This window comes from Mandrillus leucophaeus, unplaced genomic scaffold (genome assembly GCF_000951045.1).
Source record: "Mandrillus leucophaeus isolate KB7577 unplaced genomic scaffold, Mleu.le_1.0 Scaffold485, whole genome shotgun sequence".
NCBI lineage: Eukaryota > Metazoa > Chordata > Mammalia > Primates > Cercopithecidae > Mandrillus > Mandrillus leucophaeus.
Genome location: NW_012105198.1, coordinates 1,518,411 through 1,525,956, shown reverse-complemented (window position 1 = coordinate 1,525,956; position 7,546 = coordinate 1,518,411). Strand labels below are relative to the sequence as shown.

The following is a 7,546-nucleotide window of genomic DNA, read 5'->3' as shown; positions in this document are numbered from 1 at the left end:
GAAAGAATGAGACCCTGTCATTTGCAACAATATGGATGGAACTGGAGGTCACTATGTTAGGTGAAATAAGCCAGGCACGGAAAGACAAATATCACATGTTCTCACTTATTTGTGGGATCTAAAAATCAAAACAATTGAACTCATTGATATAGAAAATAGAACGATGGTTACCAGAGCCTAGGGAGGGTAGTGAGGAGGTGCAGAGGGTGTTTGGGTACAAAAAACAATAGTTAGAAAGAATAAGACCTAGTATTTGATACCACAGCTGGATGATGGTAGTCAATAAAAATTGTAAATTTTAAAATAAATAAAAAATTATAATTGAAGTGTTGTAACACAAAGGATAAATGCTTGAATGGATGGATACCTCATTTTCCATGATGTGATTATCATGCATTGCATGCTTCTATCAAAACATTTCACGTACTCCATAAGTATATACACTTACTATATATCCATAAAAATTACAAATAAAACATTTTTTAAATGCACTGAAATTTCCTCCAGATATCTAATCTCCACCTGCCCTAAACAAATGATTCTCTCCATTAGTAACGCCATCTATCTTCCCCCTTCCTGACGCAGCTGCCAAAAATCTTTTCTGCTGTTCTCAGCTCCTGTGCTCAACTTATATACCACACTTGGCCAAATAAGCGCATTTCATTTAACTCTAAGAGCAAACTGTAATTTTTTTCCTTAAGTGTGTCCTTAAAAGATCTCACTCCCTACTCTATCCAAACTTAACAAAAACATTCACCCCCAAAAAACCACTTCCTTGGGGATGACATTGCTGCTAAGAAAATAATATTTCCCCATGTTGTTATGTTTATGTTGTCTACTATTGAAGTAGACCAAACCAAATTTGATTAGGGTTTTTGAGACATAGGGATTGGGATCTTTGTTGAAGTTAGCACCTTAGCTCATGGGCTATAATAAGGTGTGGGTACTAATATATCACGAACTATAATATATTTGCAACTACATCTTATTTCAGAAAAGGATGTTGTTTTGGGAAGCGGTGAGTCAGTAGAACACTGAATACAAGGCAAAAGAAAGGAGATTTCATCTCCACTTTCAAACAGAAGTTCGTAACATTCCTGAATTATCCACTAAGAGGGCTGCCAATCTGGAATCAATTAAGAGCCTTCCATTGGGGTGCAACTGGAGGGAGTAAGATCTTCAAAACTGTATTTTAATTAGTAAAGTAGAGAAACTGGCTGCAGGAAGGTGGCTGGCTTGGCTAGTAGGCCAGGAGAAAAGGAGTAGGGCAAGGCGTGGGTGAAGGTGTAAAAGTCAAGCTTTGCCATTTTGCCAAGCACCCCTTTGAACAGAGCCAGAGGGTGTGAAATCAGAAAGCTTGGTAGCACCCCAGTTCTCCTTTCCTACACCCTTTGCAAAGGTAGTACCATCAGCAGGAATAGCAACTCTCAACAAGTCTTCATTACAATAGAATGTCCTCTACAGGTCAAGTTCAATTACCACAAACCTCCTCATCACAAGAGATTTCCAGTCTTAAGACAGGCAGTGGGTGGACACTAGAAAATTCTCTTATACCCATTTACTCCAAAAACACAACCAATGCCTTAGATCCCTGCTACTCCAAATGTGGTACCCACACCAGCAACCACAGAGTTAGAAATGCAGAATCTTGGACTGCATTCTAGGCCCACTGAATCAGAAACTGAGTTTAACAACACCCCCAGGTGATTTATATGAGCATTAAAATGGTAGCATTGACTTAAAGCAATTATGCTCAAACTTTGCACATTAGAATCACCTGGAGAGGTTTTTAAACCCGCCCCCCCCCCCCCATGCAGGCAGTACTCCATATAATGTATCTCAATTATCAGTATTTTTAAAACCAAACTGGTTCCAATATGCAGCCAATGTTGAGGAACCATGACTTAAAGATAATAATAACAATATTTGTATTCGAATGAAAACTTTCCCCAAACTTTGCATTCCTAATTGCCACTTGGGTTTTCCTGAAAACTTAGATATTAAAAATTTCAATGTACAGTTCTGGGCAGGGGTCTTGGGAGCGCAGCAGCCATGGCGAGCCACCCTGTCCTCACCAACGGCACCGAGATGCCCATCCTGGGGCTGGGCACCTGGAAGTCCCCTCTGAGCTAGGTAACCAAGGCTGTGAAGGTGGCGATCGATGTCAGGTACCCCCACATCGACTGCACCTACGTGTACCAGAATGAGAATGAGGTGGGGGTGGCCATTCAGGAGCAGCTTAGGGAGCAGGTGGTGAAGCCAGAGGCTTATCAGCAAGCTGGGGTGCACGTACCATAAGAAGGTCCTGGTGAAAGGATCCTGCCAGAAGACGCTCAGCAACCTGAAGCTGGACTACCTGGACCTCCACCTTATTCACTGGCTGACCGACTTTAAGCCTGGAAAGGAATTTTTCCCATTGGACGAGTCGGACAACATGGTTCCCAATGACACCAACATTGTGAACACATGTGCAGCCATGGACGCGCTGGTGGATGAAGGGCTGGTGTAGCTATTAGCATCTCCGACTGTAATCATCTCCAGGTGGAGAGGATCTTAAAGAAATCTGGCTTAAGGTATAAACCAGCGGTTAACCAGATTGAGTGCCAACCGTACCTCACTCCCGTACTGCCAGTCCAAGGGCATCTTGGTGACCACCTATAGCCCCCCTGGCTCTCCTGACAGACCCTGGGCCAAGCCTGAGGCCCCTTCCATCCTGGAGGATCCCAGGATCAAAGTGATCTCAGCCAAGCACAATAAAACCACAGCCCAGATTCTGATCCAGTTCCCCCATGCAGAGGAACTTGGAGGTGATTCCCAAGTCTGTGACACCAAAATGCATTGCTGAGAACTTTAAGGTCTTTGACTTTGAACTGAGCAACCAGGATAGGACCACCTTACTCAGCTACAACAGGAACTGGAGGGTCTGTGCCTTGGCGAGCTATGCCTCCCACAAGGACTACCCTTTCCATGAAGTTTTGAAGCTGTGGATGCCTGCTCATCCCTAAGTGACCTATACCTGTGTTTTCTATCTCATTTTTTTCTTGCAAATGTAGTATGGCCTGGCCTGTGTCACTCAGCAGTGGGAGAGCAGCCTGTAGAGTGGCCAGCAAGGACTTATCTAGGTTGATGTTGGATCTGAAGAGCAGTGTCAGTAGAGTAGAAGTCTCTTTCAGTTTGCTTTGTTCTTTTTGCCCCAGTGGGGAAAGTATAACCTGAATACCCTTTTCTGACCAAAGGGAAGCAAAATATACCAGGTCAAAATAGTGCCACTAACAGTTGAGTTTTTTGTTTTTGTTTGTTTGTTTGTTTCTTGAAATGGAGTCTCGCTCTGTTGCCCAGGCTGGAGTACAGTGGCGTGATCTTGGCTCACTGCAAGCTCCGCCTCCCAGGTTCACATTATTCTCCTGCCTCAGCCTCCCAAGTAGCTAGGACTACAGGTGCCTGCTACCGTGTCCAGCTAGTTTTTTGTGTTTTTAGTAGAGACAGGGTTTCACCGTGTTAGCCAGGATAGTCTCGATATCCTGACCTCATGATCCTCCTGCCTTGGCCTCCCAAAGTGCTGGGATTACAGGCGAGAACCACTGCACCTGGTCACAACAGTTGAGTTTTGACTGCTTGGAACTGTAATCCCTTCAGCAAGACTTCTCTTTGCCTCAAATAAAAAGTGCTTTGGTGGAAAAAAAAAAAAAAAAAAAAAAAGCCAGACAAAGCCAGGCATAATGTTGTATACCTGTAGACCAGGGGTGTCCAAGATTGAGTCAATGCACTACAGCCTGGGAGACACAGGAAAACTCCATCTCAAAAAAAAAAAAAAAAAAAAAAAAAAAAACCCAAAAAAAAAACCTCAATGTATTCTGTCGTATAATTAATGCTTAAATTTCCCAAATTCTGATGATGCTAATTTTAATTTGCAATAGATCCATAGCTGACAAAGGGTCATTTAGTCAAGAAAGTTTGCTGAGTCTTACCACTCAGAGATAAAACAATTATTTGTTTTTAAATAGCGTTTACAGTTCAAGATTGCTTTTCAGATTGAATGATTCTTCTCTCTTATTTCTCAAATAATTACTCAATAAAGGAGATAAACAATCTTAACTATGTTCAACATTTTCAGGCATGATTATTATAAATATTTTGTAAGTTAGCTTCAGGAACTGAAAAGATTTCTTGATGGCAGGTGATACTTTTGTTGAATCAACAAGATTGGCTGGTCTCATGGTTGGCGTTTAGCGAGTCAATCATTTTCACTACACAATAGATAACAGTGAACTAAAATTTTCTTTTATTCATTGGGAGCCTATTCTGTGATACTAAGAACAAAGAAAATCAACTCTCTGTGGAACCAGAGTCAATCTTCCAAAATGTAATACATCCATTAGGAGAAAAAAAGAGTGTCAGACAAAAAACAAATTGGCTAAATTGGTTGAAACATTTCTTTAAAATTAAGTTTACATATTAAACGAAAGATAAAAGGAATAAGCACATCATTTGCTAAGACACAAATATCATCTGATTTTCAGCTATTTCACATTTCTATTTTTTCCGCCTTAGTACATTTTCAGCACTTTTGGTTTTGAAAAGCAGAAAATGAAATCAAACTGGCTTAAACAGAAAAGAAGATGAATTTATTGGTACATATAACTAAAATATCCATGGGTATCTGACTTCAGGTGCTGCTGGATCCAGTTGCTCAAATTATGTCAGTTAGTCTTTCTCTTTCTCCAGATTCTGTTTTTTTTTCCGTACTGCCTTAATGTTTAGTTGTTTGTATCCCACAGTTGGCAATTATGTCCAATAAACTTCAAATATATATCTTATTGCCTGATTGTGTTTTCATTGCCTGCCATGGAATCAGATTTATAGCCAAGAAGATACTTCTTGGCAAGATCATGAGTCTGTGCTGGTCCTGCGGAGTCAGAGATAGGGTCAACCCAGTTTAAATAATATACACTGAGAACAGGTGAGGGTAACGATGCCCCAAAGGATAATCAAAGGATCGAGGTCAGAAAAGGGAGAATGGATACCAAGAAGGCAAAAATACTATTCTAGAAGAGATCCTACATCATTTGCCTTTAAGACCGATACATAATATAACAGTTTTCTTTGAGAAGTTCAGGAGAAATGAGCTTAGAGCATTATCTTTTCATTTTTGTTTTTATCCTGCAGCAGAGACTTATAATACATATATGTTGTACCAGCTCAATTTTAAGAAAGAAGAAATGCCTGATGTTCCCTATTGTAAATTCCTGCAGTACCACAGTCCGTGAAGAGGAAACCTGAGGGCTGAGGGAAGTGGTGGGATGAGCACACTGTGGTCAGCCTTGCTAAGAGTTTCATTTATCTTGTTGAATGTGAAATCCATCTCTTTTGAGCATAGCCTGGTGCCCACTTTACTTGTACGCTCTCCCTTATTCATCTATTGTTGATATAAAATTACTTAAACTCGGGGTTTTTAAGTGATTTGAACAAAGAAAATCAACTTTCTATGGACCAAAACTCTATTTTCCAAAATGTAATACATTCAGGAAAATGTGCACTGAGGCTTCAAGGTGGGTTCCCAAGACTCAACCGATACTGCTCGTTATCATCATAAATAGTAGCTCCCAGAAACCCAGTGTAGACACCAAGAAATTATTACATGATGAAGACTGAACTCTTATCTACTTCTCAATCTTGTATTTTTTAAGACAAGCAAAAATGAGAAAAGTTTTGTACAATTGCACAAGAGAAATAGGATTGATCAAATAAATAGTTAAGAAACACTCAAATATTTTCCTGTGGAAATTCTTTCTTTCTATGGCTTATGGATGTGAAAAGTAATATACTAGATGAATGTCTAAATATCTTGTCTTTTTTCTGCCCATCCCATTCCAAGAGTTAGAATATCAGCCCTTATTCAGAGTTGTCAACTTGTCATCCTAGGAGATTCGCAGAGTAGTATCGGTTTTTAAAATGCGCCACCATTGCTTTAAAGTAGGGTTTCACAGTCACAACACTATTAATATTTTGAGTCAGATAATTTCTTATTGAAGGGGGCTGTCTTATGCATTGTGGCCTGTTTAGCAGCATCCCTAGCTTCTACCCACTAGATGCCAGCAGTGTTACTCCCTTTTTGTGACAACCAAAATCTCAGACATTGCCAAAGGTCCCCTGGGGTGCAAATGTGTTCCTGGTTGAGAATCGCTGCTTGAAAAACTGAAATGAAAATAGTGAAAACCATGACATACTCTTCTAAGATAATGGGACAACTGTACTCCAGAATAAAAATAATCTTTCCTTGTCTCTTACATTCTGGCATTGTTACCATTATTACTTTAGTATTAACCCAAAATACACTTTTTAAAAGTTCTGAGAATAAAAGCTGAACCTGCAAAATAGGATAACTCCTTTTGCTACACTAACCTTAAAAGGTACAGAAGTAAAGAGAACTACTGCTTACAGGGGTGTCAGATGGACATGCCTGCTTAAATGAAGATTCCTCTTTTCCACTTTCCTCCTGATGTCTGCTGGTCACTATAGCAACAAGAACAGGAGTGATTCAGAACCAGGACACATGCACTCTAGCATGACAAGTTCAATTTAAATCTAGATTGGCTACATTAAAAAAACTACACTAAATGAAATGAGTGTATATACACCAACAGGAGATCAATGCACTTTGCTACACCAGTTGCAAGAGTGACATTCAGTTCAAAAAAACCCTTGGGATTCTTTAAGAGTAGGAAAAACTCAAACATTTTCACTAAGGCTTCACTTTGTCAAATCTCTCTTGAGACTTTTGGATCCCTTGAATTTTAGGCAGGCTTAAATACTGTGTTCTTTCTTGGTACTTGGAGATATTTTACCCATAAGGTAGAGTAATGAGGGTCTTCAGTGATAGTGAATGAACAGAATTTTGAATATTTTAATATATTCTGGAACACTTACATGTTTCAAGCTAAGTTAACCAGTATAATACCACTACAGAAAAACTGTATTATTTAATTATATTTTTTAATTTTTAATTTTTGTCCAACAAAGTTCTAAAAATATAGTTAGAATTATATTTAGAACCAGAAATATATTTCAAAATTGCAATTATAATGTTTAAAACAGAAACAATGAGTTGCTTCCTAGTGGGATTAAAGGTCATTATTTGGGACATACTATGTCCTGATTTTTACCATTGCACCCTATTAAAGAAAATGATATCTAGGCTTTTCTTTTTTTAGAGTTTGCTATAGCTATACATCAGGTTAAAGAGCTTGGGAGATGAATTTTTTACTTTCAGGAACTCAAAGTTCTAAAGATGACTTCAATATATCTATTGATTGGTCTTCACATAGAACCAAATTTAAGCTATTTTAGGCAAGTGATTCTATAACTTTAAAAATTCTTCTAGAAAAAAATAAGAAAATATATAACTCATCTATTCCTTTCAAGAAGAAAGTTTATTGTTTTATCCAATTTGTACCTCATAATGCACCTAAGAATTATTTCCATTTGAGCATTTCCCAGTAAAGGATGCTGTTTATAACTGCTCCTGTCCCCCTGTTTGAAGTTAGAT

General features: G+C 38.9%; 1 pseudogene; it reads left to right on the top strand.

Moving 5' to 3' along the window:
- The first annotated feature begins 2,052 nt into the window (after positions 1-2,052).
- On the top strand, positions 2,053-3,005 carry LOC105550453 (annotated as a pseudogene).
- Positions 3,006-7,546: the final 4,541 nt, after the last annotated feature.